We start from the raw sequence: 25,925 nt of genomic DNA on the forward strand, positions 1-25,925 counted from the left end.
CAAGGGTATTTGGCACGTAGGCTCGTGGCGAGACCGACTGATGTCCCGCGGGCCCCAGGAGCAGTTGAGGCATTAATGTATTCATGATTTTTGTTTGAGTCTGTATTTTTCATTTTCCTTGTTGGAGTCTCTTAGTCTGTTGTCGAGTCTGTATTTTCACTTTTCTGTTGAAGTCTGTTAGCTCCTTTTTTTTTCGAGTCTGTTAGTTTCATGATTAAATTCGGTAGGATGAGTCGTTATAATCAAAAAGCTTTTTCATTTTATGAAAAATTTGAAAATCCCAAAATGTTTTTATTATTTGTTTTTACCCTTATCCCCCAAAACTACGCTTGGTCTGATTCATGCGCGGTCATGATACTTAGGCAATCTCCATAGGATTCGATCATAACCAAAAAGAAAAAAAAAAGAGGAAAGAAAATGAAAAAAAGGGAAGGAAAAAAAGATAAAAAATAGAAAACAAGAAACTGTAAGAAGGAAACAATGGCAAAACAAGAGAGAAAATGAGGAATAAAGAACAACGAGAAATCAAGCAAAGAAAGGTAGGAGTGAAAAGAGAGAAGTTGCAAAATGGAACTAAGGAAAGCCGGGATGACGCAAGCAACCGATCAAATGCATAATAGAAATGGTTAACTTTTTAGGTGCATTGCATCCCCAATGTGTGGTTGCCTATCTGTTAAGCTCTAATCACTATCAAGTTTGTTGTTGAAAATCAGTACAGGCAAGTGGTTAGTCTGTTTGGCATTCTGGCAAATCATCTGTACAATACCAAGTCCAAAACCAAGTTGATCATGACTAACCAAGAACTTGATGCAAGTGTTATTGATCCGTCGAGATAGGGGGTGGAGTCTGATGTTAATCTGAAAGAGGAAGTGTATAAGGTGAAACAACAGATGGCAGAGATATACCAGGCATGGGTGAAAGGTCATCCACCACCATCGTACCCTGCCAACCCTGCTTTCGTCCCGCCGTTGGCTCAATCCCAGGAACCTCCCACTGTTGACTCATCTCCAGGCTTCCCCATTTACCACCACTACCATGGCAACACTTCCCAAACACCACAAGCTCCACCACCCAAACCAGTTCCATACCCTCCTCCACCAGCAACCCCTATTTTCGTGGCACCCCCACCCGCTACGCTCCACCAATCTTCTAGTGAGCCTCTATTCCAAACCCAAGATAACCAATACTATCCCCCGGAGCCTACTTTCAAAGCCCCAGAACCTTACTCCTACACCCTTTATTTTGACCTCCCTGTTGAGACAGAGAAACCACCTAAAAATCCAGAACAGGAGGAGATGTTCAGGAAGGTTAAAATCTTGGAACAATCATTCAGAAATATGCAGGGATTGGGAGGCCAGGTGAGCGTGGCTTACAAGGATCTGTGTCTATTTCCTGATGTTCAACTGCCAGTGGGATTCAAAATGCCCAAATTTGATCTGTATGACGGGCCAGGAGACCCGGTGGCCCATTTGAGGGGATTGTGCAGTAAAATGAGAGGAGCCAGTGGTAAAGAAGATCTATTGATGGCATACTTTAGCCTGAGTCTGAGCGGAGCAACATTGGAGTGGTACACTCATCAAGATCACAGCCGATAGTATACATGGGATGATTTGGCCCAGGCATTCGCTTGTAATTTTCAATACAACCTCGAAATTGTTCCAGATCGTTTGTCTCTGACTAAGATGGAGAAGAAGCCTAGTGAAAGTTTCAGGGAGTACGGTTTTCGTTGGAGAAAACAAGCGGCACGGGTTGACCCTTCGATGAAAGAGAGTGAAATGGTGGATTATTTTCTGCAGTTCCTGGAGCCCACTTACTACGGCCATCTGGTATCGGCCATAGGCAAGTCCTTCAACGAGGTAGTAAAGATGGGTGGCATGGTGGAAGAAGGGCTTAAGTCAAACAAAATCCTGCGTTACTCGGCTATTAAGGCAACTACCCAAGTCATTCAGAATGGTATTGGGGGAGTAATCGAAAAGAAGAAGAAAGAAGATGTGGCAACAATTAATTTGGGATCATGGTTTGGACCTAGGGACCCGTCACACCATTATATTCAGCCTCGATCCCACCCCCAAACCGATACCCAAACCCCGTATAATCCACCCCAGCATTACTTCCCATCACTAGACCCTGATTTTTCTATCCACCACGCCCAAACATACACTTAACCTCCTGCCTATGCACAATGGCATGCACCAGCCCCACAAAATAGCTACCTAGCTCCACAAAATTCTCACCCACCCTTACGAGCCTACCGAAACCCTACCGGCCTAGGTTTCCGGCCCAATCAAGCATTTAAAAATGAGAGGTTGCAGTGGAAGAAAACCTTCATCCCATTGGGAGAGTCCTATCCCAGTTTGTTCCACAGGCTGAGGCAATTCGATATGCTAAGGCCAATTGAGTAGAAATTGTCAAATCCGCCTCCAAAGAATCTTGATAACTCTATAAGCTGTGAATATTGTTCTGGTACTCCGGGGCATGATACGAAGAAGTGTTGGCACTTGAAAAATACCATCCAGGAGCTCATTGACACTAACCGGATTGAAGTCCAAACCCCAGAGGCACCCAATATCAACCAGAACCCACTACCAACCTATCAGGAGACAAACATGATCGAGATAGTACATAAGGGAGGGGAGCCCAAGAAGCCTACACAGACTGTCATGATGATTCGGTCTAGTGAGGTCAAGCCAATTGAAAAACCAACAATTGAGAGATCAGTGAACAGGACAAACGGTGAACCATTTGTGGTAGTCAAGAAAGGGTCCCCAAGTGATGTTGCAGCAAAATACGAAAAGTCAAAAGTGGTTTTGGCAGGAGTGGCAAACAAGCCTATCGTAATTGTAGAGGGTGCCCGTACGGATCCTCTCATCATCAAGCTTGTAACCCTGTTGCCGATAGTCAACAGCAAGGCTATCCTGTGGAATTATGAACGGGTGACAGTGACCTACAAGGGAAAGGAAGTGAAAGAAGAAGTCAACGAGGCCCATGGATTAACTCATTCAAGGAGATGCTTTGCCTCAGAAGAGTTAAGAAATGCTAAAACCTCCAAAGATAACCCAGTTCTAGTAAATAAAGCGGTAACAGAAGAAAAGTCGGAGGAGTTTCTGAGAAAAATGAAGGTACAAGACTATTCCGTCGTAGAGCAATTGAGAAAGATGTCTGCTCAGATTTCGTTGTTGTCATTGTTAATCCACTCAGACGAGAATCGTCGGGCCTTGATGAAAATTCGGAATGAGGCTCACGTTCCCGACAAAATCTCAGTGAACCATCTGGAAAAGATCGCCAACAAGATATTTGAGTTGAAAAGGGTCACTTTCTCTGATGATGAGTTGCCTGTGGAAGGTACTGAGCACAATAGAGCCCTCTATCTTACGGTGAAATATGAAGATTTTGTGGTTACCAGGGTATTGGTTGACAATGGTTCCAGTGCAAACATTTTCCCTCTCTCTACTCTGAACAATTTGAAAGTGGATGATGAGAGGATTCACAAGAATAGTATCTGCATTCGGGGGTTTGACGGTGGAGGGAAAGATTCGGTTGGTGATATAGTGCTTGAGTTGACAATAGGACCGGTGGAATTCACCATGGAGTTTCAGGTGCTGGACGTAGTCGTCTCCTACAATTTGTTGTTAGGTCGACATTGGATTCATGTCGCCAAAGCAATCCCGTCCACTCTGCACCAGATGGTCAAGTTCAAATGGGATAGACAGGAAATCGCCATGCATTGCGAGGATAATTTGTGTGCTCACAGTGATGTCGTTGTCCCGTTCATTGAGGTTGAAGATTATAAAGGTCCCTGGGTCTATCAAGTTTTTGAAACAGTGTCGGTCGAGAAAATTACAGAAGGGAAATGCGTTCTAATTCCAAAGGTAACCGCCGCATCAGTTATGGTGGCCTTTGAAATGCTGAAAATGGCTTTGTACCTGGTAAGGGTCTGGGTGCATCTCTACAGGGTATCATACGTCCGGTGTCCCTCCCTAAAAACTTGGGTACATTTGGTCTAGGATTCAAACCCACAGCCGTAGATGTGAAAAGGTATAGAAATTTGAAACAGAGGGCATGGGCACTTCCAAAGCCTATCCCACGTCTCTCCAGGTCGTTTGTCAATCCCGATACCAGGAAACGCCCAGTGACAACAATTCCCAGTTTGGTGGTTGACATTGATGAAGAGTTAATTAAAAGCTTTGAGAGGTTGTTCGACGATGTGAACATGGTGGAAGTTGGAGAAGGTTCTAGCAAAGCAGATGTGCAGTTTGTTGGGACGAGTGCAAAGCTTAACAATTGGGAGGCTACTCATCTCCCTACCCGGAAGGAGTTTTGGTAGTTTGCTTTGATTTTCTTTCAGTTTAACTGGATTATTCCAGGGTTGTAATTCAGATTCTATGTTTCGTCCGTTTGGATGTATAAACCTTGTTATATTTATTTTTAATGAAATGCAATTTCCCTTTTCCATCATTCCTGATAGTTTTTTTTTTGTTTTTTTTCCCTATATAGTTCTTTTTATGCTGGTTTCAATGCATGAAATGCATGAGGAATCTTCGGCCCAGTCTTAAAACTCAATCTCATTTTGAAATAATAATCCAAGAAATATAGTGTGATGATGAATCAGAATATGATTAGGATGAGGCCTTTGAAGAGATTAGTAAAGAATTAAACCATTTTGAAGAAAAACTCAAGCCTAACCTGAATGATACAGAAGCAATCAATTTAGGAGACCCAGATAATGTCAGAGAAACTAAGATAAGTGTCAATATTGAACCACAAATCAGGGAAGAGATAATTAAAGCATTGGTTGAATACAAAGATATTTTTGCATGGTCATATGATGACATGCCGGGTCTAAGCACTGACTTGGTGGTTCACAAATTGCCCACTGACCCGGCATGTCCTCCCGTCAAGCAGAAGTTGAGGAAGTTCAAAACTGACATGAGTGTGAAGATTAAAGAAGAGGTCACAAAGTAGTTCGATGCAAAGGTCATTCGAGTCACGCGGTATCCCACTTGGTTAGCCAATATTGTACCTGTGCCAAAGAAGGATGGTTAGACCAGAGTGTGTATTGATTACCGTGATCTCAACAAGGCAAGTCCAAAGGACAATTTCCCACTGCCAAATATCCACATTTTGGTTGATAATTGTGCCAAGCATGAGAATGGGTTTTTTGTGGATTGCTATGCGGGTTATCATCAGATCTTAATGGATGAGGAAGATGCGGAAAAGACGGCATTCATCACACCATAGGGTACATATTTCTACCGGGTCATGCCTTTTGGTTTGAAAAATGCTGGGGCAACTTACATGAGGGCAATGACGACCATATTCCATGACATGATACACAAGGAGATTGAGGTCTACGTGGATGATGTTATCATAAAGTCCAGAAAGCGGTCTGACCACGTCAGAGATCTGAGAAAGTTTTTCTAGAGGCTTCATAGGTACAATATTAAGTTTAACCCCGCCAAGTGCGCATTTGGTGTTCCATCCGGAAAACTATTGGGATTCATAGTCAATTGTCGATGCATTGAGTTGGACCCATCAAAGATCAAAGCTATCCAAGAATTGCCACTTCCAAGGAACAAGACCGAGGTGATGAGTCTGTTAGGGAGATTGAACTACATCAGTAGGTTTATTGCTCAGTTCACGACAACTTGTGAGCCTATCTTTAAGCTGCTAAAGAAGGACGCTACGGTCAAGTGGACTGATGAGTGCCAGGAAGCATTCAATAATATAAAGGGGTACTTGTCAGACCCACTTTTGTTTTGTCTCACCAGAACCGGCGAGACCTTTGATTCTGTATTTGATGGTCCTGGATAATTCATTTGGTTGCGTGTTGAGTCAACATGACATCACTGGCAGGAAGGAGCAAGCCATCTATTACCTCAGCAAGAAGTTCACATCATATGAGGTTAAGTACACTCACCTATAAAGGACATGTTGTGCCCTAACTTGGGTAGCACAGAAGTTGAAGCATTACTTGTCATCATACACCACTTACCTCATTTCTCGCTTGGATCCGTTAAAATATATCTTTCATAAGCCTATGCCCACAGGAAGACTTGCGAAGTGGCAGATTTTGCTCACGGAATTTGATATTATCTATGTGACTCGGACTGCAATGAAGGCCCAAGCATTGGCCGATCATTTGGCTGAGAACCCGGTCGATGAAGTGTATGAACCATTGAGAACCTATTTCCCCGATGAAGAAGTGATGCACATCGATGAGTTGGAACAGGTTGAAAACTTTTCTTTGATGGAGCTGCTAACATGAAAGGCATTGGGATAGGAGTTGTACTTATTTCTGAAACAGGGCATCACTACCTTGTTACGACACAACTTCGTTTCTACTGTACCAACAACATGGCTGAGTACGAGGTGTGCATTTTGGGTTTAAGGTTAGCAATAAACGTGGGTGTCCAGGAAGTCTTGGTATTGGGGGACTCGGACCTTCTGGTGCACCGGATTCAAGGAGAACGGGAAACACGAGATTTAAAGCTCATACCGTACCGACAATGTTTGCATGATCTTTCTCAACGGTTTCGATCGGTAGAGTTCAGGCATATTCCAAGGATCCATAATGAGGTCGCCGATGCTTTGGCTACTCTAGCGTCAATGTTACATCATCCAGATAAGGCTTATATTGACCCTTTGCATATTCAGGTCCGCGATCAGCATGCTTACTGTACATGGTGGAAGAAGAACTTGATGGTGAGTCGTGGTTCCATGATATCAGGGAGTATATCAGGATAGGGGTGTATCCGGTACAAGACACAGGTGATCAAAAGAGAACAACTCGTCGTTTGGCAAGTAGATTTTTCTTCAGTGGAGGAGTTTTGTACAAAAGAACTCTAGATCTTTGATTGTTAAGATGCATAGATGCTAGACAGGCCACGACTATCATGACCGAAGTACATTTCGGGGTTTGTGGGCCGCATATGAGTGGGTATGTTGTGGCAAAGAAGATTCTTTGAGCAGGTTATTATTGGCTCAGCATGGAGCGAGATTGTATCAGTTTTGTGCACAAGTGTCATCAATGCCAAGTACACGGAGATTTGATTCATTCTCCGTCATCCGAATTGCAAACAATGTCGGCACCATGGCCCTTCGTTGCTTGGGGAATGGATGTCATCGGACCAGTTGAGCCAGCAGCATCCAATGGGCACAGGTTTATTCTGATGGCCATTGATTATTTCACTATGTGGGTTGAAGCTAAAACTTTCAAGTCTATGACCAAGAAAGCAGTGGTCGATTTTGTTCACTCAAATATCATTTGTCGGTTCGGGATCCCAAAGGTGATCATCACGGATAATGGTGCTAATCTTAACAATCATTTGATGAAAGAGGCATGTCAACAGTTTAAGATTACGCATAGAAATTCCACCCCACACCGCCCCAAGGCGAATGGAGCAGTCGAGGCAGCCAACAAGAGCATAAAGAAGATACTTCGGAAAATGGTAGAAAGTTCTAGGCAATGGCATGAGAAGTTTCCCTTTGTGTTGTTGGGTTATCGCACTACTGTTCGCAGTTCAGTAGGTGCAACTCCTTATTTGTTGGTATATGGCATAAAAGCAGTAATACCCGCGGAAGTTGAAATCCCATATCTCCGGATTGTTGCTGAAGCCGAGATTGATGATGATGAGTGGGTCAAGGCCCATTTAGAGCAATTAAGTTTGATTAATGAGAAGAGATTGGCAGCAGTGTGTCATGGCCAGTTGTATCAAATGAGAATGGCAAGAGCATATAACAAGAAAGTGCACCCCCAAAAATTTGAAGTGGGTTATCAAGTATTGAAACGCATCCTTCCACATCAGGCTGAAGCTAAAGGCAAGTTCGCCCCAAATTGGCAGGGGTCGTTTATCGTAACGAGAGTGTTGTCCAATATAGCTATCAATTCTGATGCAGTCAAAAGATATTATGTATGATTTTTGTGGTTTAAAATTGGGTTTGTTTGTATTTGGCATGTTTTGAAGATTGGAATGACGAAGGCATTTTGTTCCGCTATCTAGACACTTTATCTGTTGTTACCCCTTTGAGCCTTATTTATTTATTTTCTTTCATACCCCTCTTTTGAAATCAGTATGCAAAACTCAGAAACGCGAGTGCAAAAGATAAGTAAAGGAAAAGAGAGAAAAAAGAAATAAAAGAATGAAAAAGAAAAAGAAAAGAAAAAAACAAAAAGAAAAAGAAAAGAAAAAAAACAAAAAGAAAAAGAAGAAACGAACATCACAACAACAAAGTAATTTCTATGACCTGAACTACGTCCGACCTGATTCCTTATAAGGATACGTAGGCAGCCTCACGGTTTGGTCCCATCAAAATAAAAATTCAATGGTCCCCAAGCAAAGAAATTGCGGCATAAAGTTGTGGGTGTTGTAAGAAATCTGACTCCAAAAGTTATAATTTTTAACCCATTTGAATTGTTTTGAGCCTTTTGATACCCTTTCTTTCTAACCCCGTCCAAAGCCCACATTACGGTCCAAAGAAAGACCTTTCGATTAGTCTTAAAAAGATGCCACTTCAAGCAAGTAAATGTGATTCACATCAGGGGCAACACTCCAGTTTAAGCAAGAAAAATGAAAAATGAGATAGTCTTATTGGTGAAAACCCTCATGGGCACCGTAAGGCGACGAAAGCTGAGAGAAGTCAAAAATCAGAGTCTTAATGGTGAAAACCCTCACGGGCACTGTAAGGCAAAAGTGAGTTGAGAAATGAACAAATGAGAGAGGTTTGTCGGTGAAAACCCTTCAAGGCATTGCAAGCCTAACAAGGTCTGTGACTTGGCGAAAGAATTAGGTTTTGAAGATCTCGAGGCATAAAGTATGACAAATGAAAGTCGATTGGTTGGATAGACTGGGTTGACTAATCCGAAAAGCATGTCGTGATTATTGGTACTAGCTGCTCCACTCAGATAAGTCTCTTTTCTTTTTCCCCTTCAAACAGTCATCCATGTTTTGGATTTTCCTTCCTTATTCCTAACTCACAGAGTCATTCCATTTCATTTCTTTTGGGTTTATTTCTATAAGATGTTTTCAATGTCAGTTGTGTTTAAGAAAATAAGAAAGGATTTCAAAGCTCACTACCAACTGACAAAATTGCACAAAGCACAGTGTGGCCAAATTATGCCGGAGATAGTATGATGTAAAGTGGGACATAAAGTGTCAGTAAAAGTTCTAATGTTGGAATGGTTTAGTAATTTCATGGGAGAAGCAGCGGTTCAGATAGAGGGGTCAGAAGTGTAAAACAACGGCTTGGGTATAGAGCATTTGGGTTATCCAGGGTCTTGCGGTTGAGGATCAGTCAGAAAGTCAAACAACTCTGGGCTAGTTCAGGGTAGCCAAGCAAAGCAAAGCACGACAGCGAAGAGGCCACCTTCAGCAAGAGTGACACAAACTAACCACCACATTTTAAACTGACAAGATTTTACTTTGATTTGAAACAGGGGCAGAAAATCTTGTTGTTTTGGAAAAAGCCCTTCGCAAGGAAAAGCAAGCACCAGACAGGTTTGACCGTAAATTCTCAGGACCCTCCTAGATAATGGGACCTAGTTTAAAATTCAAACATGCATGAGTAACAAGATCTAGCATAAGTCTTACCCAAAAGAAATACAAGTTGGCTTTGAAGTTTTCATTCTTAGGATAGGATTCAATTCGAATTTTCAGGACCCTCCTGAATAATGGAACTTAGCTTTTAAATTTCCATTAGATAACAAGATTTAGCATAAGTTCTGCCATAGGGAAGTATAATTTAGCCTTAAAGTTGTCGTTCTTTAGATGAGATTTGATTTTCAGGACCCTCATGGAAAATGGGATGTAGTTTTAAGACTTTCTTAGATAACAAGATTTAGCAGAAGTCATGCCTTTAGAAGATATAATTTAACTTTAAAATGGTCATTTCACTAGGAGTGTTTAGGACCCTCCTGGATAATAGGATTTAGCTTTTAAATTCTTAGAGCTTTTGGATACTATGATTCGATTAACACTCACAGATGTTCCCGATATCAAACTGGGGCAGAAAAATTTCTTTTGTTTTGTTGTAATCAGATTCACAAGTAGCAGTTTCAGAGGAGTCAGCGCAAGTATTGGTAATCAGGAGCCCACCTGGAAAACAAAGGGAAAGCAGCAACATTCAAAGCAGTTCAAGTGTTGGCAATCAGGAGCCCGCCTGGAGAACGAAGGGAAGTAGAAGTTCAAGTGTTGGCAATCAGAAGCCCGCCTGGATAACGAAGGGAAGTAGCAGTTCAAGTGTTGGTAATCAGGAGAACGAAGGGAAGCAGCAATTCAAGTTTTGGTAATCAGGAGCCCACCTTGAAAACGAAGGGAAAGCAGTAACATTCAAAGCAGTTGAAGTGTTGGCAATCAGGAGCCCGCCTGGAGAATGAAGGGAAGCAGCAGTACAAGTGTTGGTAATTAGGAGCCCACCTGAAGAACGAAGGGAAGTATCAATTCAAATGATGGTAATCAGGATCCCACCTGAAGAACGAAGTGAAGCAATTCAAGTGTTGGTAATCAGGAGCCCACCTGGAGAACGAAGGGAAGCAGCAATTCAAGTGTTGGTAATCAGGAGCCCACCTGGAGAACGAAGGGAAGCAGTTCAAGTGTTGGAAATCAGGAGCCACCTGGAGAACAAAGGGAAGCAGCAATTCAGGTGTTGGTAATCATGAGCCCACCTGAAGAACGAAGGGAAGCAGTTCAAGTGTTGGTAATCAGGAGACCACCTAGAGACTAAAGGGAAGCAACAATATTCAAAGGAAGTTCGGCAATCAGGAGCCCACTTAGAGAACAAAGGGAGAATAAGGCAAGTTTCGTAGGAAAGGAAGATAATTCAAGCTCAGCAATCAGGAACCCACCTAGAGAACAGAGGGAAGGCAACAGCGGTCAAAGGAAAACGGTTCAAGTTCGACAATCAGGCACCCGCCTGGAGAAAAAGGGAAAGCATCTCAGATTACAATTCAAGTCAGCAATAAAGGAATTTCACCTGGAAAGTACGAGTCAACAGAGCAACAAGAACTGCAAGATCAATTTTGAAGATATAGATAGGATTCTTGTAATGCATAGATCATAATTAGTCTAGCTCCTTTTACTTTGTGTTGGTGTAATAAGGAGTTCAGCAAGCAGTAGCAGCAGCAACAATAGTGATAACCCAGCTTCATAGTAGTCCCAGCTACCGAAACTTTCCGAACTACACTGACCTGATTCCATTATAGCCTAGGATATGTAGGCAACCTCGGAAGCAGAGTGCAGTCAAATTTTTTAAAAATGCTTCGCATGGAGTATTCAAACAGGCAAAAATCGCTCGTATCCGCTCACTTTATCTTTGCACAAAAACTCTTCGTGTCTTCAGGAAAAGAGGGGCAGCTGTGAGCACGTGATTTTTGCCCTATATGAATTATTTTCATAAATTCAAACAAAATAAATTTTTCCCATTGTTTGCAAATTCATGGATTTTGAAGAATTGTTTTTTGTTAATTGCTTGCATTTGTCTGTGCACGTTTATTTCATTTAATTCATGAAAATACAAGACAATAAATTGCATTTGCATTTAGGATTTAATTTTGCATTTTTAAATTAATTAATAATTTAGTTTTGTTACAATAATAGGAAAAAAATCACAAAAAAATGACTCATTTTGCATTTTTAACCTTTTAACTTTGAATTTGGTAATTAATTATTTTTTTGTAAATATTACGTTCAGTAATTAATCTAATTTGGTGGGATAATTTGGTTTAGGATTGAATTTAGGTTTTATTTTAATTTGAAAAAAAAAGGTTTAAAATTGAAAAGGAAGGAAAGTGAAAAAAGAGAAAGTCTGTTTGGGCTGCTTTTAGTTCAATTTCCCCCCAGTCCAAATCATTTTACTCATTACCCGTCCATTAACCCGTCGAATTGTCCTATAATCTGTTGTGTTACCCAGTCCAAGTTGTCAGTCATCAAGACCTAGGAACGACGTAGTATAGGGGTAGAACGGTGTCGTTTTGAGTTCAATATAGCTTCAATAAATCCTGGCCTTTCATCTCATTTCATCCAACGGCCTAAAATGCCTCTCCATTGTCATTTAAGACTTTCCAAATTCCCTCAGAGACAAGTCAGTTCCAATCACCCCTTCACTTCATCTCCTTCATCTTTAACCCTACAGCCTGCCGCCCTTGAAACCTCCATTATCTCTGCCGACGGCGTCGCCTCACACTGCCTTAATCCACCCAAAAATAATACCCTTGAGCCCTCTCACCCTCCTCTCTCCAAATCCCAACATAGCTCCACTCGAATCCCTCTCAATCCCTTCGAATCTCGAATCAAAGTTCGAAGTCATAAAAGCCAAATCGCTCTGCCTTTTATTCTATGGCTTGCATGACCACAAGCATCTGAGGTTTCAAGATTTTCGAGTCTAATATGGCATAAGCAGTGTTGGTCATTTGTTCTTAACAAAGAACAAGTGACTAACACTGATTGTGTTAAATCAGGGAGTCCAGCGTTGTGGTCTAGTTTAGTTAGAAAGCTTTCCTTGTCCTTTTATTCTATTCACTTTTGATTCACGTCCTACTCCTCTTCTTTTCTTCTCATCTTTCTTGAAGTAGACTGAAATTTGAGCAAGTTTCTGAGCTTAGGTTTTTCCTCTAGATTAATTTTTGCGTTCGTTTTGTCGTTCAGTTTTTTTGTCGGGGTTTAAAGGTCTATTCTCTGATTTTGTTAATAGCATGCTTGAACCTTTGATTTTGCTTTTGTTTTAGTCTCATAAGTTAATTTATTTAGGTTGTCTCAATTTAATAACCTAATTCACTCTTAGCTTGTTTATGTAATTAATCAGTCGTGTAGTTAAACTTTAATTTCCAAACAAGTGTTTACTTTCTGCTCTTGGTAAACTCAGAATCTAGTTGGATCAATTGTAGATTGGCCCCTAGGTTCAATTTCAACCAATGTTCAAAAGAACAGCCCATTCATTTTGGGGTTTAAGTAAATGGGAATTTGACCCATGAGATTTCTTAAGGTAAAAACAGGAGTCTTAAGGGGTAAATTAGGAAATCTAGGTGAGGGAATCTCTCCTAACATACTTGGGAAACCTCTAGGAAGTTGGGGATTGGGGTTATTTTGGAAAACTTATTTTTTTAAGTGAGGGTACTTGAGCAAAAACCAAAACTGCAAAAGATCTTAAGTGCAAAAAATGAGCTTATTTCTGTAGCCCTAGAAGCTTGCTTATAAAGTCATCCTTACTTGAGGTTCAAGGGGAGAATTGAGAGATAAAAATCATGAAAAAACAAAAACGGCTAAGTTTGGAGATAATTCTGAAACAACACTGAATTCCTTGCATTCTTGGTTTAAAACTGCTCCAATTTAGCTTGATTTCTGGATTTTTGATCTTCCCTATTAATTAAAACCCCTGAAAACTATAGATTCTTGCATTTGAGTAAAAAATGGTTTTGAGCTTTAGGATTTAAAAACTGGTTTTGAGCTTCGTTTGGTTTTTGGTACTGTTTTACTATTGATCTTGGGTTCTTTTTTTCTGCTGCTATCCACTGATTCTGCACTTCTTTATTTCCTTTCTCATTTACAGGTATGCCTTTGAACCATTGAATGACATGTGAGGTTATAAACATGGTTTCATGTATGAAAAGCATGGAGTTTGGTTGAAAATATAGCTGAGTTTGTTAGCATTTGAAGATCAATCTACATAGTTTCATATGAATTGTTTACTTTTTGTTTACTGCAGTTTTAGATTTTTGTTATGGTGTTGGACAAGTGCTCTGTTCCATTTGCTTTGTTAAACTGAATTTCAAGTGTCCGATCACATGTATAAGTGGTAGAGAATTGGTGTAATAGATATTTCAGCAAATTTGAGCATGTTTCAGGTCTTTTCTGGTCTGATGAAACCAGTATTATTGTGTAAATTTTCTCGAATTCGTTTTTAGGTTGATGTCCCTAAGTCCGAAATCAGAAACTTTCATGTTGAAGTTTATCCAGTTTTGAGTGTTGCTATTTGAAAGATCATGTAGTATTCTATTTCATGAAGTAAGGAGTGAATGGCTTCCAAGTCAATATATGATCCTATAGGTTTGTTTGGATTTTAAGTTACTGAATTTGTTATTTAGGATCATGGTTGTACAGTATCAATCTATCTGGGACCTATGAGTTTTAATTGAAATTCAGACTCTCCTGTTATGGTTTTAAGTCAGTTTGGGCTTTTGAGTCAAAGTGTCATACTGTGAAATTGGTATCATTAGAGCACCTGAATTCAAGAATTGATTTTCTTTAAAAGGGTGTTAGGGTTTAGTGGTGCTTCACCTCTTACTCTGTTTGGTTTATTTTCGGTAAAAATCGATATGGGGTCAGCTTCAATCACGAATTCGAATGTATACATTTTGCTATTGAAAGGACTCGATCCTGAGTCTCAGCTTTGCGACGATGGTATGCCCTCAGAGTTGGGCTCCTTTTGGGCTTAGTTTAAGCCATTGTGAAATCAGCAATTCGGTAGCCTTGCAACTTTGATAGGCTATAGGGCTTCACTTTAGGCCCAGGCTTTGAAATGGACCGGACTTCGTTTAATGGTAGTCCGTTTGCTTAAATGAATTAAGTTTGGGTTCTGGTTTAGAATAATTATAAATCATTCTTAATTAATTAGTTAGGCTTTTAAAAGTAGATTGGAGGTGTGCCGTATTAAGTAAGACACAGTTATGGCCCTCAAAAGTTTAGCTTGAATTCCCTTTAAAATTAAAATTGAGGACTGTCGTGCCAAATAAAATCTCAAATGCATGGCCCTCGCCTAATTAATATGTTAATCCTTTAGAAATCGAGGTGTGCCATTTAGTTGAATTGTCCATGGCCCTTGCAAATTTGAAAATGCGTAGTTGCTTTAGGCGCGCTATTTTAAAAATTAATTTCCTTAAACTCGGGTGTGCATTTCATGTGACCCAAATCCAAATCTCAACAACGTTAGAAAAAATATGTCGTGGACCGTGGGTGCATTTCATGTGGTGTGGTCCAAGGCGTGTTTTAAATAGCGTTGAATCTTCTTAAAATGATTAAAAGCGGTTAATAATTTAAGATCAAACATAGGCTAAAACATGTTTTAAAATCAGATAATAGGCTAATAATAACAGTTGAGCGACCGTGCTAAAACCATGGAACCCAGGAATGCCTAACACCTTCTCCCGGATTAACAGAATTTCTTACCCGGATTTCTGTGTTCGCGGATAGTAAAATAAAGTCAATTTTTTCCTCGATTCGGGATTTGAACCGGTGACTTAGGACACCGTAAATTATCCCAAGTGGCGACTATGAATTTTAAATCAAATAATCCCATTTCGATTGTCACTTAAATTGAAAAAAATTCCTTATACCCTTCCGGGGCTAGGAAAGAGGAGGTGTGACAGACATAATAGTCCAAGATAGCGTGGTAAGGTGATAACCAGTCCATCCCAATATGACATCGAAATCAACCATGTCAAGTAGTAATAAGTCTACTCGGGTCTTAAGACCCCCAATCGCAACAACACAAGAGCGATGAACACGATCTACTACAATAGAATCATCCACTGGTGTAGACACATAAATATGAGCATTCAAAGAATTACTAGGCATGACCAAATATGGCTCAAAAAAAGATGACACATAAGTGTATGTATACCATGGATCAAATAGCACTGAAGCATCCCTACTACAAACCAGAACCGTACCTATGATAACTACATCGCAAGCCTCAGCCTTAGGCCTGGCTGGAAGAGAATAACATTGGGGCTGGGCCCCACCACCCTGAACTACATCTGTAGGACGGCCTGCTACTGGTTGGCCTCCACCTCTAGCTGCCTGACCTCCAACTATAATACCTCTACCTCCACCTCTAGCACTTCTACCCCCACCCCTAGCTGGCGGAGCAGGCGGTGGAATGCCTGGTGCCTGTACCACATGAAGGGAACCCTACTGCTAAGAACTGCTCGGTGCTCGAGGGAAATATTTAGCAATGTGCCTCATGTCGCCACAAGTAAAACAAGCCCTCGACTGCTAGGGCTGGCGACCCTGAAAACTCTGAAGCGGTGGTGCACTAATAAGAGCTTGTGGTGTACTGTATGACTATTGATCAAAATACTGCATGTGAGAACCACGGCCACCTAAAGCACCATGAGAAACCTGAAGTGTTGAATGAAAAGTCTTAGGAGGATGGCCTCTACCATATGAATCCCTGCCTCCAAACGAGGTGCCACTGAATATGCCTGAATGACGAGGCCACTTGTCGGACCCCTAACCACCTCCCTACGAAAGAACCATCTCCACTCTCTTGGCCATATTAGCTGCCTCCTGAAAGGAAATCTCACTCCCTGTCTCCCTATCCATATGAAGTCGAATCGGCTGAATAAGTCCCTCAATGAACCTCCTCACCCCCTCTCTCTCTTGGTGGGAAGTATGATAAGAGCATGACGGACCAAGTCGATGAATCTGGTCTCACACTAAGTAACGGTCATAGAACCCTGGTGGAGATGCTCAAACTACCTCCGATAGGCCTCTCTCTGAGTGATGGGGAGAAAATTCTCTAGGAATAGCTGAGTAAACTGCTCCTAAGTCAAAGCTAGCGATCCGGCTGGTCTACCCAAACAATAATCTCTCCACTAAGTCTTGGCGGATCCAAATAAGTGGAAAGTAGCAAAGTCGACCCCATATGTCTCCACTATCCCCATGTTCCTGAGAACCTCATGATAGTTGTCTAGAAAATCCCGGGGATCCTCAGAAGATGCACCGCTGAAAGTAGTAGTGAAGAACTTGGTGAACCTATCCAATCTCCACAAAGTGTCGGCAGACATAGCTGCTCCATCACCGGTCTGAGCTACCACACCCAACTGAACTGCTCTAACTGGCTGAGCTGCTAGAGTCTAAAACTGGGGGCCATCTGCTCCAGAGTGCGAGTAGCAAGAGTCTAGGTTCCTCCTCCATCCTAAGAGACAGCTGGTGCTACAAGAAGCAAGTCTGCCCGGGTTACACTCTCCATAAGTCACACTAGATGGACTAGAGCATCCTGGAGTACTGGGGTAGCAATAAACCCCTATAGGACCCGAGCTGGGCCCAACGAAACTGCCTTGGCTGGAACCTCATCATCAAAGTCAAACTGAGGCTCCGCGACTGGTGTTGTTGCTCTGGGCTGAGCTCTGTCCCTACCTCGTCCTCTAGCACGGCCTCGGCCTCGCCCTCTGCCACTCGTAGGAGCTGCTACTGGGGGCTCGAGCTACTGGTCAGTGGATGAGGAAGCGCGTGTTCTCGCCATATGTGAAATAACAGAGTAGAAATTCAATAAGCATTGAGAAACCAAACCGCACAACAAGAAGGAATAAATGTGAAGTTTTTCCTATCTTTGTAGCCTCTGGGGGATAAATACAAATGTCTCAGTACCGATCCCTTAGGCTCTACTAAGCTTGTCTGTAAACTGTGAGACCCATGTAACCTAGAGCTCTGATACCAACTTGTCACGACCAAGATTTCCTGCCCTCGGGAATCATGATAGCGCCTACTAATGTGAGCTAGACAAGCCGACTGTTTGAACAATTTACCTTTTTTCCATTTTAAATCCTTTAACAATTACAAGCAATAATTTAAAGACAGTGGAATTTATGACAAGCAGAAGAAAGACAATAAATCTACTAAGTATAACCAATACAATTGTTTAAACAAGACTACCCAGAACTGGAGTCACAGCTTCACAGGCGGTCTAACAATACTACAAACAAGGTCTGAATAAAATACATATGTCTGTCTCTGAATAAGTAAAAACAGTAAGAGAAAAGATAGGAGGAGACGCCAAGCCCGCGAACGTCTATAGGACTACCTTGGGTCGCCTGCGTGGACTGAAGACAACACCCTCACTGTGGTCCAAATGCTCCGGTATTAGTATCTACACACAACGCAGAGTGTAGTATCAGCACAACCGACCTCATGTGCTGGTAAGTGCCTAGCCTAACCTCGGCAGAGTAGTGACGAGGCTAGGACCAGACTACCAAATAAACCTATGTAGTTAAACCATATACAGCGCAAATAAAAGTAGATAAATTATAGTTAAAGTTGGGCAGGGAAACATGCTGCGGGAAGTAACAAATAACAGTAGAGAAATGTAAGGAACGCCATAAATAAATTACCAGCAAAAGATAAGAAATTAAGAATCAAGTACACATGTAATACCGTTGCAGGCGTGCAACTCGATCCCATTTCATATGATACCGTTGCAGGCATGGAACCCTCTCCCATTTCTTATAGTACCGTTGGAAGCATGCAACCTGCTCCCATTTCATATATTACCATTGCCGTCGTGCAACCCGCTCCCATTTCATATATCACCATTGCAGGCGTGCAACCCTCTCCCATTCCATATATTACCATTGCATGTGTGCAACCCACTCCCATTTCATTTATCAACATTAATCACAAAAGAATCTCAGTAAGGGAACAATAATATAACAACAACATCCCTGCAAGGGAACAATAATATGACAACAACATCCCGGCAAGGGAACAATAATATCACAACAACATCCCGGCAAGGGAACAATAATGTAATCCTCATATGAAGCACGAATAAACCACAACGGAGTCATAAAAATTACAATACAAGACTCACGGGCATGCTTGACACCGACGTATAGATACTCATCACCATGCCTATAAGTCGTACTCCACAATTAACACATAGCAAATAAGATACAATTCCTAATCCTTCAAGCTAAGGTTAAACCAAACACTTACCTCGAACTTCCACGGCCAACTCAAGCCTCAAACACCACTTTTCCATTAGAATTTACCTCCAAACAACTCATATCTAGTCCAAATTGATTTAACAACAACAATAAATTCTAAAGAATTCATAGCCAATGCTTAATTATAGATTTCCTATCATTCTTCCCAAAATGTCAAAAATCAACCTCGGGCCCGCTTGGTCAAAACACGAGGTTTGGACCAAAACCCGATCACCCATTCACCCACAAGCCCGAATATGTAATTAGTTCCAAAATCCGACCAAAAACGAGGTCTAAATCCCAATTATACAAAAACCCCTAACTCTACCCAAATCCCTAATTTTCTACACTTAAAACATGACTTAGGCCTAGAAATCTAATGGGTGTTAATGGAAATTGAAGAAAATGAGTCTACGATTACATACCTATGGAGTTTTGGTGATGTTCTCTTTCAAAAATCACCCAATTTGGAGTTTGGAAGAAGAAGTTATGAAATTTGGGTTAAATCTCGTATGTTCTTTTACTGTTTAAAAATCACTGCGTAGGCCTTCATCGCATTCGCGATGGGTCAGGCCTAGCTGATCATCGTGTTCATGTTCCACAGCTCACGTTCACGGAGCATCAGCTCCTAGATCCTTCACGTTCGTGGTCAGATGGCCACGTTCTCATAGAACAAATGTGAAACCCTCCCCCAGGCCTTTAACCTTATGCGTTCGCGAAGGGTACTCCCCCACAGCCTCGCGTTCGTGTCCCAAGCTCCGCGTTCACGAAGAATAAACTAGCACCTGAGGAAAATTGCCTTAGCGTTCGCGAGTGGAACCATGAAAATGTGAAGAACAAACCCTATGTGCACCTGAGACAGCACAAACATGCAATTTTTTCTAAGTTCAAAACCTTCCGAAACCCATCCGAAACTCACCCGAGCCCTCAGGGCTCCAAACCAAACATGCATATTAACTCAAAAATATTATATGAACTTATCCGTGTGATCAAATCTCCAAAATAACCTCTTAAACAACGAATTTAGCATAGAAATCTAAGAAAAATCTCAAAACTTTCAAAGTATCAATCTTCACAAGTAAGGGTCCGAATCACCTCAAACGACTTCCGTTTCTTACCAAATTTCACGGACACATCTTAAATCACATATAAGAATTGTACCGGATTCCGTAACCGAAATACGGGCCCGAAACCATCAAGTTTTAAACACATTTCATTTCCAAAAACTCAGAATATTACAAAAAATAATTTTCTTTAAAAAAATTTATTTCTCGGGCTTGGGACCTCGGAATTCGATTCTGAGCATACGCCCAAGTCCCATATTTTCCTACGGACCCTCCGAGACCGTTAAATCACTGGTCTAGGTCTGTTTACCTGAAATGTGGATAGAAGTCAACTTAAATTAATTTTAAAGTAATTCATCATTTTTCACAGATTTCCACATAATGGCTTTCCGGCTATGCACCCGGATAGTGCACGCAAATCGAGATGATGCTAAAAGAGGTTTTAAGGCTTTGGAACATAGAAAAAAGGTCATCACATCTAACAAATAGCATAAAAAAAGATCACGTATTTTTAGAGTCCCATTAACAAAATTTGTTATTACCATTTTCACGGTAAATAATGATTATAGAGATCGTGCATCAGAACATTGCAGAATCACACTTAATCGCAGAAGTATAATAAAGATAGTACAATGAACATATTCTATAACATCTTTATGATAAAGCCAGTTAAAAGAGTACCAACCTTAGAGATAACAACAGATGAAATGGAGATGACATGCTAAATATGTTCCCCCATTGTTGTAGGACCCGAGGCATTACCAGGCGAGGGAAAATGATGTTTACCATTCAATTATAGAACACATATGACAACAACATTGTAATTTAGAATACTACAGAAATAAGAAGACATGATTTGAGATGAGCGACACCATGTAGTCGATATTTCAAATATGATCGTAAACTATAAAGTATAACATGGATGAACGACTCTCCGGGTTGAATGTTCAGTTCAAAAGTATCTGTTAGGAAAAGCTACGCTAAAATTAGAAATGTGCTAGCTTTTACAGAAGTACCACAATTTAAAAGATCAAGAATGTGAGTGAGCTAAGATGATACTCAAGTATAAGTTTTTACAACACATGGATAAGTTAGGAGACTAGAATACGAGGTTGAGAGATTAAAGCCTATCCTAAATCAGTCACTCATCAAGAGGAGTAGAAGTATATATCTCTATACAAGGTGCGATAGAAGGGTTGAATTGCAATGTTACAAGTACCAAGTTGATAACTAATCTTAAGAGAGGTAAAGAGAGAACTATGAGAGCCAGGGTTAGGATTGTATTTGTTTATAAAAGCTTTAGAACAAATAGTGTACGATGGCCAAGTTTATCGATTAATAATTCTTAAAGTACGAACTTATGGAAAGTCATAGACGACTTGCTATTCCTAAATATATTGCATATGAAAGGCATCATGAGATCAGGTAAGAAGGGCAAGATTCTTCTGGGATATAAAGGGGATTACAAAGTTATTCAATGGATAGGTAGAGTAGCTTATGAGCTTGAATTGCCTCCAGAGTTAGAGTCATTTCATTATCAATGCTACAAAAGCGCATTAGAGACCCTTCTCGGGTTGTCCTAGTAGATGATATTCATATTATAATGTATCTATCCTATATGGAGATTCCAACGGCTATCTTAGATCGATAGATCTTTAGGTTATGGACCGAAAAGGTAACCTCCATGAAGATATTATGGAAAAATAAGACCATCGAAGAAATGACATAGGAAGTCGGCTGCATAGGAGTTGAAATATAAATACTCCCACCGATTTCAAACTGAAGATATGGCTTGAGATGATATATTACAGCACAACCTGGTTCAAACTAGAAGGACGCGAGGTGAGCTCTTATTTTTTATTTAAGGTACTTATTATTGCTCCTGTAAGGCCAAATGTTGCTAGTTATAGACATTCCCCATGTGTGGCATGTAAAGTATGTTTTCTGGCTGCGTACAAGTTGGATCTAGTCCAGTGTATAGAGGAGACTCCGGCAGAATTTTCACAAGTCTCTAAGAATTAACATTCAAGTACAAATGCTCCCAAAGGGGAAAGAATGTTACACAACGTACTTTAATATTGAAATATGTCTTAAGTTAATCAATATAAGCTGGAACTTTTAAGGACCTTTACAAAGATAATGATGAGTTAAAACAGATGTTATAAGAGTATCGTGGGGGTTAGAGGCAAAAAGAATCAAAGAGGTTATAACCCGGACTTTTGGGGAAAACTAGGAATATTTAATAGGCTATGGAGGTTGTGTTTTAAGGTACTTGAATTATATAATATTTTTATGTTATGTTTTGAAGTCAAGAAAGTTGTAAAACAAAAGTCGGCAAAAGTTATTGCATGCTGCGTTCATAAATTAACTGAAATTGGGTTTGTTGTCACTCAACTTTTCTATCAATATACTTAGATTTACCCACCTACCATATTTAATATCCACGATTCTAGTTTCTAACACAATTAGAATTTCCACAAGACTGTGCAAGAATCCCCTATGGGACCTACTTAGGTAGTGGTCGACTACATTATTTTAAAAATGATTAGGACATCCATTCTTGCTCATTTTTCCACTCAACTTCATCCATACACTCCTCCAAACCCTCGTAAATAGATTCCAAAGGTTCAAGGATGACTCCGGAGTGATTACACTATATTTAAACATCAAATGTTAGGTGTGGTGAGGGATAACACTCCTAGGGGTTGTTTGGTAGGAGGCATTAGAAAAGATAATGCAAGCATTAGATCTATGCATTACTAGTACCTTGCTTGGTACACTTTTTTAACATGTGTATAACTAATACTTGTATTAGTTATACATCATACTTGGTATTATACTATGCATTAGTAATGCATAGAAAATCATAGCATTAATAATACCAAGGCTATTAATGCATGCATTAGTATGTTTACAGGCAAAATTGTCCTTAAAGTCCTTTAAAGCTAGAGAATATGGAGGGCATTTTTGTAAACAACTATTTTTCTTAAAAATTATGAAATGCATTATAATTTTAATACACCACAGCAAACAGTGGATAAGAAATAACATATGCACAACTAATGCTTGCATTACTAACACATGCATTACTAATCCATACATTACTAATACACCTTATTCCGCATTATTCTTATACATCCTACCAAACCACCCCCTATAGTGTTGTGGTGTGATTGAGGGTTATTATGACCTACCAGCTAGGGATTTCAAGTTGTATCTACTGCCGAAGTAAGTAAATCATATGCTTGGTTGTATTTAAGGTTAATCATGTGTTGGTTGAATTGGTTGAGTGAAAATCTACAAGATAGTAATTGACTTGACATAAAGAATTGTAATCATTTTTGTGGGTTGTGTTGAGGCTATATATATGGTTTGTTAGGCTGAAAATTGTGAGAAATAATTTGATTATATTATGGTTGTTGTTGTTAAGATTATCTATGTGATAAGAAAGTTGATTGAAGAATAAAACATGTAAAACAAGAGATTGACAATAAAGGTTAAGGTGCTAGTTTGGAATATTTTTGAAGATTATTCTTATGATGTTTGAGCTAAAAATGATATGGTAAGCATAAGTAGGATGTTATATACATTGTAGGCAAATTCATGGAAATGAAATTGGATTCAGATTATATTTTTTTGTCGTAAATCAAGCTTGGCACTCAAAATAGTTATTAAAGCAATTAGAAAGCTCATTATGAATCGTATTGCTATTGTTTGGGCTATTTGGTCACTTTTAATCGCTTATAGGATGTAGAATAAATAGAGGAGGTGCTGTCCATTTTCTTTTAGAATATTGTTGTGGAAATTTGAGACTTACTAAGATTATATGATGACAACGAAGTCGTTTTGCTCATTGTAGACGCACAAATATCTAATTGAGCTTGGTTGATGATTGGAGAGAAGAATGCAAAGGTATGATAAGGCTTACTCTTCTTTTATCGGAATGATCTATATGAAAAAAACGTAAACGAGACACCATGCCATAACGACTCCACTCTTACTAGCTAGAAACCTCTATATTGATTCTTGATCAAATAGAATTGTCTCCAGAAAGTCTATTCTTATAATTTATAAGTTTTATAGAGTCATATAACGATAATGATGCCAATCTCATTACATTGTTCTAAGGTGTAACGACATTATATAAGTTCATGATGACTCTTTATGGCTCTTGTAGATGCACATATAGAATGATACTATGAGTCTGTGTGTGGCTTCGATTGCGTTATATACACACACACACGCACACACACATGCTCACACACACACACACACATACACACACACACACACACACATATATATATATATATATATATATATATATATATATATATATATATATATATATGATACGATGATGCTATAGACGTGGCCCTGATCAAGTCGATATTATGATGATGATTCTCAGAGAGGCTTGAAGGTGATATATGCACGTATATGTATTTTTAAGATGATGGTACTATATGCGCGTATATACTGCATTCATGGATATCATGGCCATCTATGGTAAAATCGAGCCAAGGTTAAGTTTCTTATTTTTCTTTTACAATCATATATCTCCTTTTATTATTATATTCCTTCCATACTTGGTATTTTATTCGTACTGACGTCCCTTTTGTATGGGGACATTGTATTTTATGCCCACATCTCAAGATAGATAGGTTGTTGGTCCTTCTAGTAGGTACCAGCTCAGTTGAAGGTGGTGTTGCACTCCAATTTCTTCGGAGTTGCTTTTGAGTCATTATACTTATGTACATATATTTATGAGGTATGGCGAGGTCCTGTCCCAGCCTTATGATGTTTATGTACTCCTTAGGCTTGTAGAAAAATGTAATGTGTATAGATGTTTCTTTCATTTTTTTTGGGTTGTCCTTTGTCGAGTATTATTTATGGCATGTTCAAGTTATCTGATGATGGCCCTTTTGGCCCAATTACGAATGATAGTTTGGTTAGGAATATGTTAGGTTGGTGCTCGACAAGTAAGGTCGGGGTGTCCGTCGCGGTCTTTTGGTTTGGGTCGTAATAATATTCATGCATTTTTACATGTTTTATTCACACATATCCTCTTCATATGCTAGTTGATACATTTTACACGTGTATGGGACTTTTGCCTGCGTTGTTGGACACTTGGAGAGTGTCAGATTAATGTAAAAAGAAAGTTATCCTCATACATTAAAATATTTGACTTATAAATATGATGTTTAGCAATTGATAGGAAATTGGATTATTGTTATATATGAGTATTTGATCACACACTACATGGTGTATGTCTCCTTGTGTGCGGAGTTGGTGCAAGGTATTTACTTGATCTATTTAATTAGAAAGCTTTTTTATTACCTTTACCCAACTTGTGCACTTTTGTTATTGATATTCCTTATTAAGTGACTGTTGTTTCGGCACTTCTCTATAATATACATATTATTGAGTTTCACATGTTATAAAAAAAAGGAGTATCTTTTCACTTCAAAAACATCGCCACTATTTTACAGAGGTTAGTCAAGATACTTATTGAGTAAATTTGATTAGTTGTGCTGATACTAAACTTCTGCACATTGCGTGCAGATTCTTGAACTGAGTAGATGTGAAAGACAAAACCTAGAATTGAAGACATACTTATATTACAGATTCAAGCTACCTCTTATTTATGATAGTTTAGGACTTAAATTTCTGCTTATGTAAATTTCAAACAGACGATGTATCTTTCCTCAAACCAAAGTTGTATTCTTATTCTTAGTCTCTCAAACTTCTACTACCAATCCTTGAGAGAGTTTATTGAATTTTGCAATATTTTTTATTATTTATTGATTATCTCTCGTTATTGTTGTATCATCTGATGATTGGTTTACCTAGCAGTTTGAGTTAGGTGTCATAATGACTTGGTTGAATTTTGGATCATGATGAGTTGGTATTAGAGCTCTAGGTTTATAGTTTCAATGAGTCATGAGAAACTGTCTAGTAGAGTCTTGTAGATCAGTATGATGACGTCTATACCTATCTTCGAGAGGATAAGGGAATCTAGAAAACTTCTAGTCTTTCTTTCCTTACCATGTGAAATTGTTTTACTTTGAAGCCTAAATCTCTAGTTGCATTATCTTTGATTCATACACAATGTTGGGTACTTGATATTAGTTGTACACTGATAGCTTGTGATGTTGCAGATGGGA

The sequence above is a fragment of the Nicotiana tabacum genome, chromosome 16 (genome assembly GCF_000715075.1).
Source record: "Nicotiana tabacum cultivar K326 chromosome 16, ASM71507v2, whole genome shotgun sequence".
NCBI lineage: Eukaryota > Viridiplantae > Streptophyta > Magnoliopsida > Solanales > Solanaceae > Nicotiana > Nicotiana tabacum.